This window comes from Macaca nemestrina, chromosome 1 (genome assembly GCF_043159975.1).
Source record: "Macaca nemestrina isolate mMacNem1 chromosome 1, mMacNem.hap1, whole genome shotgun sequence".
NCBI classification, from domain to species: Eukaryota; Metazoa; Chordata; class Mammalia; order Primates; family Cercopithecidae; genus Macaca; species Macaca nemestrina.
Window position 1 is genome coordinate 208,776,226 of NC_092125.1, and position 19,347 is coordinate 208,795,572.

Genomic DNA, 19,347 nt, shown 5'->3' on the forward strand with positions numbered 1-19,347 from the left:
GCCGGGTCCGGAGGGAGCCACGCCCACCACGCCAACGCGTCTGCGCAGGCCCGGGCGCTCGCTGGCGGAGCTTTCCGCAGCTCTGGGATCACAGCTGGACGTCGGAAGTGCTAGCTTGGAGTACGCCCTTCGAGGGTAGGCGTGAGAAGTTGCTCTGTGTGCTGAGCTTTCTAAAGGAGGGCATCCGTTGGCCTTTGTACCCGTCTTGATTGAGGTGACGAGTGTTTTCTAGTACTGGGGTCGGCCCCCCAGCCGTCTCAGGTGTGGGTGGCAGGAAGAGTGCCGGGTCCCATGTGGTGCAAAAGTTGGGTTCCGGTTTGCAGCCACACAGCGCTACTCAGGACTTTTTAGTCTTGTTTATTTTCTCCGTGCCTGTTCCCGCCCCCTCGCGGTTCCACCTCTGGTAGAGGGGCGGGTTCAGCTCCAGGAGGCGGGGACTTCCCAGCTCGGTGTGGCTGGGGTGTTCCGTGGACCCCAGTCCCGGCGCGGTGACCCACTTATGGGACTTGGCCTTTCTTTGCTGTTTGTTTAAGGCAGGGTTTCTCAGCCTGGGCACTACTGACGTTTTGGGCCAGCTCATTCTGTCTGGGTTGGGAAGGGTAATGTCCCGTGCTGCTTAGAATGTGTAACTGCATCCCCCGTCTCTACCCGGTGGATGCAAGTAGCAGCCCCAGTGAACCAAAAATGTCCCCAGACTTTGCCAAATATCCTCCCCCTCGGGGAAGATCGCCTCGCTTGAGAACCACTGTTGGAGGAGAGCCTGGGTTTTCGGGAGGTGACCGTTTACAAAGGGGAGGACGGTAAGAAGCCGGAATCAATGATGTGTTAGCTACGTGAACGACTTGTGGCCGGGCTGGCCCCTCTTCTGGAAGCCGTCAGTTTGGGTCTCGTGTCTGGGATCACCGTCGAGGAGTCAGATCCAGCCCCAGAGAGGGAGCAGGGTCGAGGTGTCGTTGCAGAAGGCGCCACCGGAGGAAGCACAGGGGCAACGTGCGGTCTTCCTAGCGGAGGCACTCGCGATCCCGCAGCCGCCGGTCCGGGAGGTGCTCGGTACCCCTCCGTGGTGCCTGTCCGGTAGCTGGTCACTCTCGGGGGAAGGTCGTGCTACAGAAGGGCATTATGCGATCACACAGAGACGGCGTTGCTGCGGCTTTGACCCTATGGTGCACCCGAAAGAACACAGAGGGTGGAGGGAGAGATCCAGGAAGAGGTCCTGGAGCAGAACCTCCTTTCACTTAAGTTAAAAAGGTGGGTCACTTGTTAAGAGCTACGCGCAGGTTCATCTGATTTACATGTACGGCGGCAGTATATGAATGGGATGGAAACCATGGTGACTGTTGTTTCCTTTGATGGATGAAACTTATATCCCTTTGGGTTTTTTGTTTGTTTGTTTTCGGTGGGGGAGCATTAACCGATTAGTAGATAAAACTACATAGTATAATCTATAGCCTATTTTTAAATGGACACGTTCTTACCACTCAGGAGGTTTATCGTGATTGTTTAATGTCTCAGGATGGAGGAATCTAGTGCAGGCAGTTCTTAATGAAACCTTTTAAATTCCTGTTAATGACTTAACATTAGTTTACCAGCTCTGAGCAGCTTTAAACAAACCTTGATTTCAGCTTTTAATAAGCTAATGACTGCGGGAGAAAAGATATTAACCCTCCTTTCTCTTTGTGTTTTTTGCCCCTACCCTTTTTTATCTTTACTGACCTTAACATGATTGTCAAATATTTATAAACATGAGTGAACATCTTTATATTACTCTCATTAATAAGATAAATGCTTAATTTGTCATTCTTTACGTTTTTGGGACTTAATGAATGTTTGTCTTTTTTTTTTTTTTTTTTTTTTTTTTGTTGAGACGGAGTCTCGCTCTGTCGCCCAGGCTGGAGTGCAGTGGCGCGATCTCGGCTCACTGCAAGCTCCGCCTCCCGGGTTCACGCCATTCTCCTGCCTCAGCCTCCCGAGTAGCTGGGACTACAGGCGCCCACAACCGCACCCGGCTAATTTTTTGTATTTTTAGTAGAGACGGGGTTACACTGTGGTCTCGATCTCCTGACCTTGTGATCCGCCCGTCTCGGCCTCCCAAAGTGCTGGGATTACAGGCGTGAGCCACCGCGCCCGGCGAATGTTTGTCTTTTGTAGATAAAATGGAGCTGCTAGAAATAGCAAAAGCCAGCCCAGCTAAATCTTTAGGAATAGCCAACCCTGACTTGCCAGATGGTCTCAGAACTGTTCCTATCGTTAAAGAAACAAACTGTGCAACAGCTGTACTATATGCCACAAAGTTCGAGGTAAGTACTTCAGGTATATCCAAACAAAACCTTCCAAAAGATCTGGTTAAAATTTTTTATTTGATTTAACTTCTATACTTCTCAGAAAGGCTAAATATAATTTGTTAAAGTCAAAGTAGCAGATCTGGAAATAGTAAACAGGCTCTCACCCATGAAAATGGGAGGGGAATGAACTTTACTTTTGGTGAGCCTGGAACTGTCCCTGAAAGTCCCACATTCTAGGAAACTCCTGAGTGCAAAAAGTCCTGATTTTCAGCAATGAGTGAGGAAAGTTGGGGATGGGAGGAATACAAAAACTGTATAGTGCCTCCCCCCACCCAAAAAGAGACTGAAGACAACCCTTAAGTGAATATGGCTATGGTCTGCCTTCTGTTAACCTCTGAATTGGCAGCCATGACTTGTGGTTCACAATAATGGATCATCCATTGTTGCATCCTCTCAGAGCAATTTTAAGTTCTAACTATGTACAGTGTGAGTCCTAATCTTGAGTGTTAACAGTCTACTTAACTGTGTGCTTTGTATGTAGATAGACAGTAAACTTTGTGAATTGTGACCATGTTTTCTTAGAGTTCAGATAATGAAACTAATGACAAGTACAATACCAACACCAGTGTGACCTAGACAATACCAAAGCTGTTTAACATAAACGGCTATGTTATTTTAATGACAGATGGAAGGACACATACAGCTGGATTAGGGAGGTAAGTAACCCAAACAGAGCATACTGCACAATATGCAGAAAAGAATTTGCGGTTGGGCATGGTGGAGAAGGGGATGCGAAAAAACATACAGACATTGAATCTAACAAGTCTGGGATGAGACAATCACGTACTTTTGAATCAATTCAAAGTGTTTTCGTTTCCCAAAATGACACCAATGGTCAATTGAAAATAGCAGCTGCTAGTGGGGCACGGTGGCTCACACCTGTAATCCCAGCACTTTGGGAGGCTGAGGCAGGCAGATCACCGGAAGCCAGGAGTTCAAGACTAGCCTCGTCAACATGGTGAAACCTGATCTCTACTAAAAATACAAAAATTAGCTGGGTGTGGTGGCCCCTGCCTATAATCCTAGCTACTCAGGAGGCTGAGGCACAAGATCAGTTGAACCTGGGAGGCGGAAGTTGCAGTGAGCTAAGATTGCGCCAGTGCTACTGCACACCAGCTTGGGCGACAGAACGAGACTCTGTCTTAAAAAAAAAGAAAGTAAAAAAGGCTGGGCATGGTGACCCATACGTGTTATCCCAGCACTTTGGGTGGCTGAGGCGGGTGGATCACTTGAGGCCAGGAGTTTAAGACTAGCCTGGCCAACCTGGCAAAACCCTGTCTCTATCAAAAATACAAAAATTAGCCAGGCGTGGTGGTACACACCTGTAATCCCAGCTACCTACTGGGCAGGCTGAGGCACGAGAATCACATGAACCCAGGAGGCACAGGTTGCAGTGAGCCGAGATTGCACCACTGCACTCCAGCCAGAGTGAAACTTTGTCTCAGAAAAAAAAAAAAAAAAAAAAAAAGAAAGAGAAAATAGCAGCTGATGAACTAGCGAATTAGCTTGGGTATACCACACAAATGACCATGGGTTATCCTATCCTTCCCTTGATTGCTCTATGAAACTGAGTAAAATTACATTTTCTGATTCAGAGGTTATAACTAAAATATCCTGTGGGTAAAAAAAAAGGGGAGATTTTGGTAACAGACGTGCTGGCCCTTACAGTGTAGAGCTGATCCTGTCAGATCTCACCAATGATCATGCTTTCTACAGGATGGCAAGTAATGTATTGAATCATGGCAATACAAAAGTGTTCCCCCTAGCTCTTAGGTACTTTGTTTTTTGTTTTTTGTTTTTTGTTTTTTGAGACGGAGTCTCGCTCTGTCGCCCAGGCTGGAGTGCAGTGGCCGGATCTCAGCTCACTGCAAGCTCCGCCTCCCGGGTTTACGCCATTCTCCTGCCTCAGCCTCCCGAGTAGCTGGGACTACAGGCGCCCGCCACCTCGCCCGGCTAGTTTTTTTTTTTTTTTTTGTATTTTTTAGTAGAGACGGGGTTTCACCGTGTTAGCCAGGATGGTCTCGATCTCCTGACCTCGTGATCCGCCCGTCTCAGCCTCCCAAAGTGCTGGGATTACAGGCTTGAGCCACCGCGCCCGGCCAAGTACTTTGATTTGAAAAGTGGAGTTTCAAGTTGCCTTCTTGATTTCTATGAAAATTTTTATGAAACCTCAGAAAACATAAACAATTATTGATAGCATGTCCAAATACAAACTAGACTTTGCTCACCTATCTGCATATTCAGCAGACAGTGCAAATGTAAATTTTGGCAAGTTCCATTCAGTCTACAAACTTCTCACCACAGAAAAAGAAAAGGTTTTACCTGCTAAACGGCCTGCACAACTGGTATACAAGACTGCTAAAAAGGGCTGTGATTTGCTTTCCTGTGATACTGAGGCTTTCACAATCAAAGTTTTGGGTTGCTTTTCAGTTTCCTCAAAACATGCAGAGACACTTCATGAGGTTTTTGACTTTGTCGAAATGAAAATAGAATCCTTCAACATGTGCCTACAAGATGGCTATCGTTACTGGCCATAGAGAAGATGTTAAAATGTTGGCCTGCCATCAAGTCTTATTTTCAAAATATGGGAAAAGAAGAGTGTTCTTCTCTAATTTGGAAATACATCAAGGATGAGGATGAAGAAACAAGATTATAGTACAACAGAAATATATATGCCTTTTGTCCAGAACTGCTTGATGATCTTTGAAGAAGTTATAAGGGGCGTAGAAAAGGATACACTAACTGCACCTGAGTTATTTGATATTATGTGTAAGTTGCGGCAAAAGCTCATACAGCAAAAAAATGACTCTTTGGAAAGAAGATTGTTTTAGAACTCAAAAAAATGTCATCAGAAAAGGGCAACCAAATTGAACTGGACTTTCTTGATTACTAGAACTTTAACTTTTTTTTTTTTTTTTTGAGATGGAGTCTTGCTCTGTCATCCAGGCTGGAGTGCAGTGGCACGATCTCAGCTCACTGCAAGCTTTGCTTCCCCATTCATGCCATTCTTTTCACCTAAAATTAACCATCACAAAAGTTAAGGAGAAAGAAGACAACTTGTAGGGGAGGCTGCTATGCAAGATAGTGTGTGAAGGAAGGGCTCTCTGAAGAAGTAACATCTGAGCAGAGACTTGAATGAAGTGAAGAAGTGAGCCATGTGGGTATGGAGGATACAACTTGCAGGTAGAGAGGACAAGTGTGGTGTGTATCAGGGTCAGCAAAGAAGCCATGTGACAGAGAAGGGTGGGCCAGGGAGATAGGGATAAGTGATCTACCTCCTGGGGAGGTGGCCAGGAGCTAGAGCATGAGGATCTTGTAGGATTTTGTTCTGCAAGGTATGTACATCCTCATTGTCTTTCACATTCTAAGGTGGTACCACTCAGTGATTGAAATCCTTAAGCGTTGCCGGGCGCGGTGGCTCACGCCTGTAATCCCAGCACTTTGGGAGGCCGAGGCGGGCGGATCACAAGGTCAGGAGATCGAGACCACGGTGAAACCCCGTCTCTACTAAAAAAATACAAAAAATTAGCCGGGCGCGGTTGTGGGCGCCTGTAGTCCCAGCTACTCGGGAGGCTGAGGCAGGAGAATGGCGTGAACCCGGGAGGCGGAGCTTGCAGTGAGCCGAGATCGCGCCACTGCACTCTAGCCTGGGCGACAGAGCGAGACTCCGTCTCAAAAAAAAAAAAAAAAAAAAAGAAATCCTTAAGCGTTATATTAGTCTGCTTGGGCTACCATAACAGCCAAAAGTAGCTATTTTTTGAATTTCTAGTGGTTTAGTCAGACTACAAATTACTTAATAACAGGGGCTACAGTTCATTCCTGGATATATCCCCAGAATCAGGGACAGTTTCTAGAACACACTTGAGTGCTCAACAGACATAGCTATTATAGTTAGTTGAAATAGAATTGGCAATGTGGGAAATAAGAAATCAGATTTTTGGCCCAGCACAGTGGTTCACGTCTGTAATCCCAGCACTTTGGGAGGCTGAGGCAGGAGGATCAATTGAGGTCAGGAGTTTGAGACCATCCTGGCCAATATGGTGAAACCCCATTTCTACTAAAAATATGAAAAGTAGCTGGGTGTGGTGGTGTGTGCCTGTGATCCCAGCTACACAGGAGGCTGAGGTGGGAGAATTGCTTGAACCTGGTAGGCAGAGATTGGAGTGAGCCAAGATCATACCACTGCACTCCAGGCTGGGCAACAGAGCCAGACTCCATCTCAAAAAAAAAAAAAAAAAAAAACAGCGGGGGGTGGGGAAAGGATCCAAGATGGCCGAATAGGAACAGCTCCGGTCTACAGCTCCCAGCGTGAGTGATGCAGAAGATGGGTGATTTCTGCATTTCCAGCTGAGGTACCGGGTTCATCTCACTGGGACTTGTTGAACAGTGGGTACAGCCCACAGAGTGTGAGCTGAAGCAGGGCAGGGCATTGCCTCACCTGGGAAGCGCAAGGCGTCAGGAAATTCCCTTTCCTAGCCAATTGAAGCCGTGACACATGGTACCTGGAAAATCGGGACACTCCCACCCTGATACTGCCCTTTTCCAACAGTCTTAGCAAATGGCACACCAGGAGATTATATCCTGTGCCTGGCTCTGAGGGTCCCATGCCTATGGAGCCTTGCTCACTGCTGGCACAGCAGTCCGAGACTGAACTGCACGGCAGCAGCGAGGCTGGGGGAGGGGTGGGTGTCCGCCATTGCTGAGGCTTGAGTAGGTAAACAAAGTGGCCGGGAAGCTCCAACTGGGTGGAGCCCACTGCAGCTCAATGAGGCCTGCCCACCTCTATAGACTCCACCTCTGGGGGCAGGGCATAGCTGAACAAAAGGCAGTAGAAACTTCTGCAGACTTAAACGTCCCTGTCTGACAGCTTTGAAGAGAGTAGTGGTTCTCCTAGCACGGAGTTTGAGATCCGAGAATGGACAGACTGCCTCCTCAAATGGATCCCTGACCCCGAGTAGCCTAACTGGGAGACACCTCCCAGTAGTGGCCAACTGACACCTCATACAGCCAGGTGCACCTCTCAAACGAAGCTTCCAGAGGAAGGATCAGGCAGCAACATTTACTGTTCTGCAACATTTGCTGTTCTGCAGCCTCTGCTGGTGATACCCAGGCAAACAGCATCTGGAGTGGACCTCGAGCAAACTCCAACAGACCTGAAGCTGAGGGTCCTGACTGTTAGAAGGAAAACTAACAAACAGAAAGGAATAGCATCAATATCAACAAAAAAGACATCCACACCAAAGCCCCATCTGTAGGTCACCATCATCAAAGACCAAAGGTAGATAAAACCACAAAGATGGGGAGAAACCAAAGCAGAAAAGCTGAAAATTCTAAAAATCAGAGTGCCTCTTCTCCTTCAGAGGAACACAGCTCCTCACCAGCAATGGAACACAACTAGATGGAGAATGACTTTGATGAGTTGAGAGAAGTAGACTTCAGAAGATTGGTAATAACAACTCTGAACTGAAGGAGGATGTTCAAACCCATTGCAAAGAAGCTAAAAACCTTGAAAAAAGATGTGAGATGAATGGCTGACAAGAACAGTGTAGAGAAGACCTTAAATAACCTGATGGAGCTGAAAACCATGCCACGAGAATTACGTGATGCGTGCACAAGCTTCAGGAGCTGATTCAATCAAGTGGAAGAAAGGATATCAGTGATTGAAGATCAAATGAATGAAATGAAGTGAGAAGTTAAGAGAAAAAAGAGTGAAAAGAAACAAACAAAGCCTCCAAGAAATAGGGGAGTATGTGAAAAAACCAACTCTATGTTTGATTGGTGTACCTGAAAGTGATGGGGAGAATGCAACCAAGTTGGAAAACACTCTTCAGGATATTAATTGGGAGAACTTCCCCAACCTAGTAAGGCAGGCCAACATTCAAATTCAGGAAATACAGAGAACACCACAAAGATACTCCTTGAGAAAAGCAACTCCAAGACATATAATTGTCAGATTCACCAAGGTTGAAATGAAGGAAAAAATGTTAAGGGCAGCCAGAGAGAAAGGTCAGGTTACCCACAAAGGGAAGCCCATCAGATTAACAGTGGATCTCTCAGCAGAAACTCTACAAGCCAGAAGAGAGTGGGGGCCAATATTCACATTCTTAAAAAAAAGAATTTTCAACCCAGAATTTCATATCCAGCCAAACTAAGCTTCATAAGTGAAGGAGAAATAAAATCCTTTACAGACAAGCAAATGCTGAGAGATTTTGTCACCACCAGGCCTGCCTTACAAGAGCTCCTGAAGGAAGCACTAAACATGGAAAGGAACAACCGATACCAGTCACAGCAAAAGCATGGCAAATTGTAAAGACCATCAATGCTAGGAAGAAACTGCATCAATTAACGAGCAAAATTACCAGCTAACATCATAATGACAGGATCAAATTCACACATAACAATATTAACCTTAAATGTAAATGGGCTAAATGCCCCAATTAAAAGACACAGACTGGCAAATTGAATAAAGAGTCAAGACCCATCAGTGTGCTGTATTCAGGAGACCCATCTCACATGCAGAGATACACATAGGTTTAAAATAAAGGGATGGAGGAAGATCTACCAAGCAAATGGGGAAAAAAAGCAGAGGTTGCAATTCTGATCTCTGATAAAACAGACTTTAAACCAACAGTAACTATACTACAAGGCTACAGTACAGCATGGTACTGGTACCAAAACAGAGATGTAGACCAATGGAACAGAACAGAGCCCTCAGAAATAATACCACACATCTACAACCATCTGATCTTTGACAAACCTGACAAAAACAAGAAATGGGGAAAGGATTACGGTGCTGGGAAAACTGGCTAGCCATATGTAGAAAGCTGAAACTGGATCCCTTCCTTACACCTTATACAAAAATTAATTTAAGATGGATTAAAGACTTAAATGTTAGACCTAAAACCATAAAAACCCTAGAAGAAAAACCTAGGCAGTACCATTCAGGACATAGGTATGGGCAAGGACTTCATGACTAAAACACCAAAAGCAATGGCAACAAAAGCCAAAATAGACAAATGGGATCTAAGTAAACTAAAGAGCTTCTGCACAGCAAAAGAAACCAACATCAGAGTGAACAGGCAATCTACAGAATGGGAGAAAATTTTTACAATCTACCCATCTGACAAAGGGCTAATATCCAGAATCTACAAAGAACTTAAACAAATTTACAAGAAAAAAATCAACCCCATCAAAAAGTGGGCAAAGGATATGAACAGACACTTCTCAAAAGAAGACATTTATGCAGCCAGCAGATACATGAAAAAATGCTCATCATCACTGGCCATCAGAGAAATGCAAATCAAAACCGAAATGAGATACCATCTCATACCAGTAAGAATGACGATCATTAAAAAGTCAGGAAACAACAGGTGCTGGAGAGGATGTGGAGAAATAGGAACGCTTTTACTCTGTTGGTGGGACTGTAAACTAGTTCAATCATTGTAGAAGACAGTGTGGCAATTCCTCAAGGATCTAGAACTAGAAATACCATTTGACCCAGCCATCCTATTACTGGGTATATACCCAAAGGATTATAAATCATGCTGCTATAAAGACACATGCACACATATGTTTATTGCAGCACTATTCACAATAGCAAAGACCTGGAACCAACCCAAATGTCCATCAATGATAGACTGGATTAAGAAAATATGCCACATACACACCATGGAATACTATGCAGCTATAAAAAAGGATTTCATGTCCTTTGTAGGGACATGAATGAAGCTGGAAACCATCATTCTGAGCAAACTGTCGCAAGGACAGAAAACCAAATACTGCACGTTCTCACTCATAGGTGGGAATTGAACAATGAGAACACTTCGACACAAAGCAGAGAACATCATACACCGGGGCCTGTTGTGGAGTGCAGGGAGAGGGGAGGGATGGCATTAAGAGAAATACCTATTGTAAATGACCAGTTAATGGGTGCAGCACACCAATATGGCACATGTATACATATGTAACAAACCTGCAAGTTGTGCACATGTACCCTAGAACTTAAAGTATAATAATTAAAAAAAAAAAAAAAAAAAAAGAAAGAAATTGGCTAGGTGCAGTGGCTCACACCTGTAATCCCAGCACTTTGGGAGGCCAAGGCAGGCAGATCACGAGGTCAGGAGATGGAGACCATCCTGGCTAACACAGTGAAACCCCCTCTCTACTTAAATTTAAAAAAATTAGCCGGTTGTGGTGGCGGGCACCTGTAGTCCCAGCTACTCAGGAGGCTGAGGCAGGAGAGTTGCTTGAACCCGGGAGGCGGAGGTTGCAGTGAGCCAAGATCAGGCCACTGCACTCCAGACTGGGTGACAGAGTGAGACTCTGTCTCAAAAAAAAAAAAAAGAAGAGACACCAGAAGTGTAAAAGCAGAGGACAGGCCATATGAGGACGCAGGAAGGAGGCAGGCATCTGCAAGACAGGAAGAGAGATGTCACCCAGAAACCAACCCTGCCAGCACCTTGAACTTCCAGCATCCAGAATTACAAAGGAAATAAATTTCTGTTGTTTAAGTCTGAGTGACTTAACAACAGTTTAAGCTGCTGTTATGGGAGCCCAAGCAGACTAATACAACGCTTAAGGATTTCAATCACTGAGTGGTACCACCTTAGAATGTGAAAGACAGTGAGGATGTATGTACAACCTCCTTCCCCTGTGTTTGGAGGGTGGCTTCAAATTCTTTCTGTTTTCTGTGCTGTGTAGGAAAAAAAAAATCTATAAAATTCTGTGAGTTTGTAATTGATAGATTGGTCCTCTTTCATACAAATAATGCTTATAGTTTAAAAGTCCCAGAAAAATAAATTCACAGTCACATTTTCTGTATGCAACTACATTTATGTAAGTGAAAACTTGGTAGTTTGTTTAGCTTGTTCATTTTTATTTTTCAAGTATTATGTAAACAAAAAGAACCTTAGTCTGCCAGAATTTTCAAAGAAAATTGGCAAAACAAGATTTCCCATAGTAACAACCATACATACAGCTATATTCAGTGACTAAATGGTGTTTATGCTTTTCTTAAGCAATGGAGTTCATTTTGACCAATTGTTAAGAAGTACCTAAGAAAACTGCTTATTCATTTTCCACATCCTGTTTGGCAAAGTGTGACACATAGCAATAGAAAACAATAATATAATCCTGGGATGCATATGCAATCAGTGCACAGAGAGCTGTGGTATCAGCTTTCAGAAGAACATTTAAACACTGCCACACACTGTCCATCTGTTGTCCTGCAATCAGGTTCTGCCCTTGGTCTCAGTGGAAGCCTGAATCACAAGCACTGCCAGGTTCACAAAGCTGTTAATTCTTCAAAACACCAAATGGTACTCAAAAAGGGAAGTATAGGCCGGGCATGGTGGCTCACACCTGTAATCCCAGCACTTTGGGAGTCCAAGGCGGGCTGATCCTGGCCGACATGGTGAAACCCCGTCTCGACTAAAAATGCAAAAATTAGCCGGGTGTGGTAGCGCCTGCCTGTAGTCCCAGCTACTCGGGAGGCTGAGGCAGGAGGATCGCTTGAACTTGGGAGGCGGAGGTTGCAGTGAGCTGAGATTGTGGCACTGAACTCCAGCCTGGTGACAGAGCGATACTCCATCTCAAAAAAAAAAAAAAAAAAAAAATTATACCATCTGAAGACTCTAATGGTATAATCTAAGGTTCTATGAAGCACATGATTGCAGTCATGTCAAAGCAGTTTCTATGAGCACACTGTTATCTGTTAAAAAAGCAAACAAGGCCGGGCACAGTGGCTCAGGCCTCTCATCCCAGCACTTTGGGAGGCCGAGGTGGGTGGATCACTTGAGGTCAGGAGTTTGAGATCAGCCTGGCCAGCATGGTGAAACCCCATCTTTACTAAAAACACAAAAAATTAGCCAGATGTGGTAGGTGCCTGTAATCCCAGCTACTTGGGAGGCTGAGGCAGGAGAATCGCTTGAACCCAGGAGGCAGAGGTTCAGTGAGCCGAGATGGTGCCATTCCACTCTAGCCTGGGTGACAGAGTAAGACTCCATCTCAAAAAATAATAATAAATTAACCTTAGCTTACTGGATGACCACCATCATATATGCAGTCTGTTGTTGACCAAGATTTTGTTATGTGGTACATAGCTGTATTTTATTGTTGTATTCTACAGTGCATAATAAATGGTGAGATTCTCCTCAAAGAGTGGCAGAGAAAGGATTCAACTCCATTTTCTGTGACACCAGCATCTGCGCAGAACATTGGATAACACCTCTAAAATGACAAAGTGTTTTCTAGGCCAAATCTCCTATGATACCAAACTTCTCATAATGGTACAAATACAAAGTTTTTTTTAAAGAGATATTTATTTCATTGTTTGGTTCCAGAAAGAAAATTCTTTATGCTTTAATACTGAAAGTACTTGGTATAATGACTGAATTTTAAAAGTTTAAATGAGTTTTTATTACATAAAGCAGTATTCTTGTTCATTCTGTAGATAAAAACTTTTAGGTTTTGAACCTACTGAGAGAATAATTAGAACTAATTCTTTATGTCGTAGGAACAGAAACCTCAGACAGCCCTGAGAGGAGGACAGCAGGAGCCAGTCTCACAAACACAATGACAGGGCCTTCCAAAAAGCCTTCTCCCATGAGAACACTAGATGCCGGCTGGGCACGGTGGCTCACGCCTGTAATCCCAGCACTTTGGGAGACCCAGGCAGGCAGATCACAAAGTCAGGAGTTCGAGACCAGCTTGGCCAACATTGTGACACCTAGTCTCTACAAAAAATACAAAAATTAGCCGGCATGGTGGTGCACGTCTGTAATCCCAGCTACTCAGGAGACTGAGGCAGGAGAATCACTAGAACCTGGGAGGCAGAGATTGCAGCGAGCCAAGATTGTGCCACTGTACTCCAGCTTAGGCAACAGATCGAGATTCCGTCTCAAAAAAATAAATACATTGAGAGATTATGCATTTTTGTAGTGTAAATGTTTTAGGTATTTGTTTAAGCAAAGCATATGTTAAAGGTTAAAAGCCTTTGGAACACTCTGCCCCCAAATCCTGCAGGCGTTTTCTTTCCTCCCATCCAGTTAGGTAAAGCTGCTTGCCATCTCAATGTATTCAGTCAGCTTTTAGGAGATAGATTATTTCTGATGAATGAGGATCCTGCTGCTTCATAAGTAGATGTTCACATTCATGTCTCACCACGGTCTGCCTCAAATCTATTTCTCTGGGCCAGGTATGGTGGGTCACGCCTGTAATCCCAGCACTTTGGGAAACTGAGGTGGGCAGATCACTTGAGCCCAGGAGTTCCAGACCAGCCTGGGCAATATGGAGAAACCTTGTCTCTACAAAAAATACCACCACCAACAAAAAATTAGCTGGGCATGGTGATGTGTGCCTGTAGCCTCAGCTACTTGGGAGGCTGAGGTGGGAGGATCACTTGAGACTGGGAGGTTGAGGCTGTAGTGAACCATGACTGCACCACTTCACTCAACCTGGGCAACAGGGCAAGACCCTGACTCAAAAAAACTACATCTCTAACTTTATTTTCCAAAATTCTCCACAATAAACCCTTTGCTCTAGTCAAGCTATTTATCTTCTATCCCCAAATTCTAAAATGGGCATTTCTAATTCCAAGTTTGCTAAGACTTTTGTTTCTCTCTAAAATATTACTTTCCCTCTGCTTGTTCCCTTAAGACCTACGTGAGATTCTTTTTCATTTGTTCATTCAGTAAACACCAATTGAATGCCAAATGAAATACACTATCTGGAATGCTGGGGTAGAGTAAGAACAAGTTTCTGTCCTTATGTAATTTATATTCTGGGATGAAAAGCATTAAAAATAAATTAAAACCTTAGTTATTTAATTACAAGTGTGATAAATGCTAAAAATAGGAGGCACAGGAAAGCAAGATAACCTATAATTGGGGGAAAACCTGTCTGGGAGATCAAGAAGGCATTCCCATGCATTGTTGTGACAACCTTTTTGGAAGGCAATACTGCAATGTATTGATGACCCAGCTCCTTCGACCTAGCAGTTCCACTTTAGGAATAAAAGTAACCTAGCAATAAAAGTAATACTACTTAAAGCAGCATGTGGCTTTGGCTCCCAGTGAAGTTTCAGGTGTTACAAAGCATAATACCCCTCCAAGCCAGGCTGCCCAAAAGGTCAAATCCAGAAACCAGTCTAGTGGACTGAGGAAAGCAAGTGAAGGTAACTTGACATGCCATAAAGAACTGTTCGAGTGAGTGGACTCATTGTGAGATGCCTGATGCATTCCAGAGAAGTCAGATTTAGGTCCAATAGCAAAATACAAGAAGTCAAGCACATGAGGGCCTCCTGTGAGATCTGGATAGGGCAGCCAGGCACGGTGGCTCACGCCTGTAATCCCAGCATTCTGAGAGGCCAAGGCTGGAGAATCATTTGAGCCCAGGAGTTCAAGATTAGCCTGGGCAACATGGTGAAACTTCATCTCTACAAAAAAATTAGCTGGGCATGGTGGTGTGTGCCTGTAGTACCAGCTACTGGTGGGGGCTGCGGTGGGAGGATCACTGGAACCCGGGAGGTTGAGGCTGTAGTGAGCTGTGATCACACCACTGCACTCCATCCTGGGTGACTGAGTGAGACGCTGTCTAATAACAACAACAAAATCTCAATGGGACCCAGCATGGTGGCTCATGCCTATAATCCCAGTGCTTTAGCTGACTGGGATGGAGGATCTTACCTGAGGCCAGGAGTCTGAGACCAGCCTGGGCTATATGGACTTTACCAAAAACTCTTTATAAAAATTAGTCAGGTGTAGTTGCGCATGCCTGTAGTCCTAACTACTCAGTAGGCTGAGGCAGGAGGATCATTTGAGTCCAGGAATTTGAGGCTGCAGTGAGCTAGGATGGCGTCACTGCACTCAGGCCTGGACAACAGAGCTCGTGAGACTCTGTGTATTAAAAAAAAAAAAAAGATCTTGATGGAAGACTTTCAGGAAAAACTTATCCATTAATAGCGTTTAACAAAACAGTCGCTGAACATGGGAGCAATGTTCAGAGCTGATTACTCGGAGCACATTCGTTTTATTGGCCCAAAGGGTTGATATGTATCCCCCTTCACCAATGGAAGGTGGTCTGCAACTCCCCAGTTGTGGCCTGTTAGGAACCAGGCCGCACGGCAGGAGGCAGGCGGTGGGTGAGTGAAGCTTCGTCTGTATTCACAGCCACTCCCCATCGCTTGCATTACTGCCTGAGCTCCACCTCTCGTCACGTCAGCTACAGCATCAGATTCCCACAGGAGCGAACTCTGTGCATGAGAGGCTCTAGAGGGCCACTCCTTATGACAATCTAGTACTTACTGATCTGTCACTGTCTCCCATCCCCTCAGATGGGACCGTCTAGTTGCAGGAAAACAAGCTCAGGGCAAGTTGTATAACTATTTTATTACATATTACAATGTAATAATAATAAAAAGTGCAAAATACATGTAATGCACTTGAATCATCCCAGAACAATGCCCCCACCCCCGACCGTGGAAAAACTGTCTTCTATGAAACTGGTCCCTGCTGCTGAAAGGGTTGGGACTGCTGCTCTATAAGATCCCATTTCACTGGTTGTAAAAATAATGGTTTCATTGCATTGTACCTTGAAGTAAAGGTTATTTGTTGTCAGGATGAGGATCAAACAACTAATCTTTTCACAGGGCCAGACAAGTGCTAAATCTCCCAAGACATGACCTGTGATCATTTGGTTGTTGAGTCGAAGTTGCAAAAATTAAGTATGATCAGGTAGAGGCTGTGAAAGGATTTGGGGGAGTAGGACAGAAAGTGGACTGCATAAAACCTTCAAAAAAGAAACCTCTTACAGCTTCAGTAACTTAGCCTTCTGTAGTATTTCTCCTTTTTCTGTCCTGGACCCAGTTGACATTCTCCAGTTATTCCACTGCCCATGACTGTGCCATCACCGAAGTTAAATTCCCTGTGAAGTTTGTGTAACATAATCCATATATGGTTAATAACGGTTCCTCTGATGTTAAGGCGGGTATGGTTGAGATGGCTCATCTGACTGAGTAGCAACACCCTGTGAGCAAAAGTGTGCATGGAAGAGTTATATTTTGTGCAAAGCAGAGCAGTTCTCAAGCAATACAGGTGGCCATTAGGCATGGACATGACTGTCTCATTCTCAATTACACAGAGGCACCAATCGGTTCTTCCGATTGGTGTTGTAGTGACACCACCAGTAATTGCACCTGTATGACTTATCAAGAATAACATTGGCAAACACATATCTGGATTTGTGTGTTGTCCTTTTGCTTGCCCTAGTTTGAGTAGACACCCCAAAAGCCGAATGATGTGATACAGAACTATTCGGCTGGGCACGGTGGTTCAAGCCTGTAATCCCAGCGCTTTGGGAGGCCGAAGCGGGCAGATCACAAGATCAGGAGTTCGAGACCAGCCTGGTCAACATGGTGAAACCCTGTCCCTACTAAAAATACAAAAAATTACCTGGGTGTGGTGGCAGGCGCCTGTAATCCCAGCTACTCAGGAGGCTGAGGCAGGAGAATCACTTGAACCTGGGAGGCGGAGGTTGCAGTAAGCTGAGACCACCACACTCCAGTCTGCACAACAGAGTGAGACTCCATCTCAAAAATAAAAAAAAAAAAAAACTATTCATAACATCTCTCTATGGTGGCTGTAATGGGACAGAGTCATCGGCTTCCCTGGTGAATATTACACATAGCATCTTCACATACTAGGTCTTCATGGCAGGGAATAGATGTGTTAAGTTTATCAAGGGTGCCTCCTGTGTTGCACTGCAAGCCTGGTATTTCCACAATACAGCTACCAACCCAGGAAACCATCACTAAGAGGAGCAGTAGGAAGAACAGCTGACTTATACCAAGGCTCAGTAATTGCAAACAGTGGAGTGAGCTCCCATGGGGTGATGGTTCACCCAGCAGCAGGAATTCCTTGGGACATCCTGAAAACGGGCATGTTTGTTGATCTGTTAATTGCTTTGAATGCTTTACCGGTGACTGTAGCTATGATTCTATAGCAGCCCTAACAACAGAGATGTCTAATCTCAACTAATCTCTGATCTAAGATCAACAGCTATGTCATCTGTGTCAAAATCACTCAGAGCTGCTTTTTCCTCTTTGTAGCTCTCACACTTTGGATGTGCTCCTCTAATCCTTTCTGAAAGAGCTAAGCTGACCCCCACCACCGTTGGAGGAAACTCCTGGAGCAGTGCTGGGGTTTTCACTGCAATCAGTTGCTCCAAGTTCGTCTTGTACATGGCTCTTCGACCTTGGGCTTGTGGATTAGGGGCCTGTGGAGGAGCTCTGTGACTGCTCTGATTTCTGTGGATAGTTCTGAGGCATTGTATTTAGTGAAAAAACTGGAAACCATATGCATGTCCATGAATAAAAAAAAGGGGGACAGGCCGGGCACCGTGGCTCACACCTGTAATTCCAGCACTTTGGGAGGCTGAGGTGTGTGGATCACCTGAGGTTGGGAGTTCGAGACCGGCCTGACCAACATGGAGAAACCCCGTCTCTACTAAAAATACAAAATTAGCCGGTTGTGGTCACGCATGTCTGTAATCCCAGCTACTCAGGAGGCTGAGGCAGAAAAATTGCTTGAACCCGGGAGGCAGAGGTTGCAGTGAGCCAAGATCGTGCAGCCTGGGCAATAAGAGCGAAACTCCATCTCAAAAACAACCAACCAACCAAAAAAGCAGGGGTAGACTAATTTCTAGTACTTCTAGACTATGGAATATGATACAGCTGATAAACCAAAACACATTAGATCGATATGATTTATCCTAAAGGATGTTGATTATAAGTTTCAACTTGTTTAGAATGAGCCCATATTCATCAAAAATTCTGTATGCACCAGATGCAGTGGCTCACGCCTGTAATCCCAGCAGTTTGGGAAGCCGAAGTGGGCAGATCCCCTGAGAGGTTGAGACCAGCCTGGCCAACCTGGTAAAACCCCGTCTTGTGGAGGAAAAGTTAAATATTAAATTTGAACTCAACTGGACTTGAACACAAGGAATAGTTACATGCCAGAAATCTGTCCCTGGGCACTGGCTCAGGAACAGATGGACTATACTGATTGTTCTTGATACATACATCATCTGCCTCGAGGCGATAAACAAAACCTTGAAAATAGGCTGACCTTTCCGTGTTCCTTGAGTCCAGTGACAAAAGGCCTTGTGCCTGGGCCTCATGCCAAAGAGAATACTATAAAAAGGTCAGGCCGGGTGTGGTGGCTCACGCCTGTAATCCCAGCATTTTGGGAGGCCAAGGTGGGCAGATCACCTGAGGTCAGAGGTTCGAGACCAGCCTGGACAACATGGTGATACCCCATCTCTACTAAAAATACCAAAAATTAGCTGGGCATAGTGGCAGGCGCCTGTAATCCCAGCTACTCAGAAGGCTGAGACAGGAGAATCCCTTGAACCTGGGAGGCGGAGATTGCGGTGCATGCTATTGTACTCCAGCCTGGGCAACAAGAGTGAAACTCCGTCTCAAAAACAAAAAAAAAAGGTCAGGGTCCCAGACTATGCTGAAGCTGCATGAGACCTCTCCTCCTCTGTGCGTGGACCAGTGGCCGACTCTGGAACCCAGGCTGTTGCTTCCCGGTCTGGTGATGAATCCTCCATCATATGGTGAGTGTATATACGCTGATTGTTTTGTTTTTTTTTTTTTTTTTTCTCACTGCTGTTTGCTCAATGCACCTTCTCTTTTATACTTAAATAAACCTAGAGTACTTTACAATCTGCACTTGCTGTGAGTGCTGTGTGTTTGCTTTTACCTGTGCACTCCCCACACAGAATATGTCTCTACTGAAAAAAAAAAAAAAAATAGCCGGGTGTGGTGCATGTGCCTGTAATCCCTGCTACTTGGGAGGCTGAGGCACGAGAATCACTTGAACCTGGGAGAGGGAGATTGCAGTGAGCCGAGATCATGCCACTGCACTCCAGCCTGAGCGAGAGAGTGAGACTCTGTCTCACAAAACAACAACAGCAACAAAAATTAGCCAGGCGTGGTGGCGTGCAC

At 45.0% G+C, this 19,347-nt stretch overlaps 1 long non-coding RNA gene across 2 annotated transcripts; it reads left to right on the top strand.

Annotated features, from left to right (window-relative positions):
- Nucleotides 1-119: 119 nt before the first annotated feature.
- LOC105494468 (uncharacterized) lies at nt 120-17,438 on the top strand. 2 transcript variants are annotated; one of them, XR_011624674.1, is made up of 4 exons: nt 120-1,248; nt 2,149-2,297; nt 2,865-12,628; nt 12,856-17,438. It is a non-coding gene; the product is annotated as an uncharacterized lncRNA (long non-coding RNA). The 2 variants fall into 2 exon arrangements; XR_011624672.1 differs by having other exon boundaries at nt 2,149-12,628.
- The last annotated feature ends 1,909 nt before the right edge of the window (nt 17,439-19,347 follow it).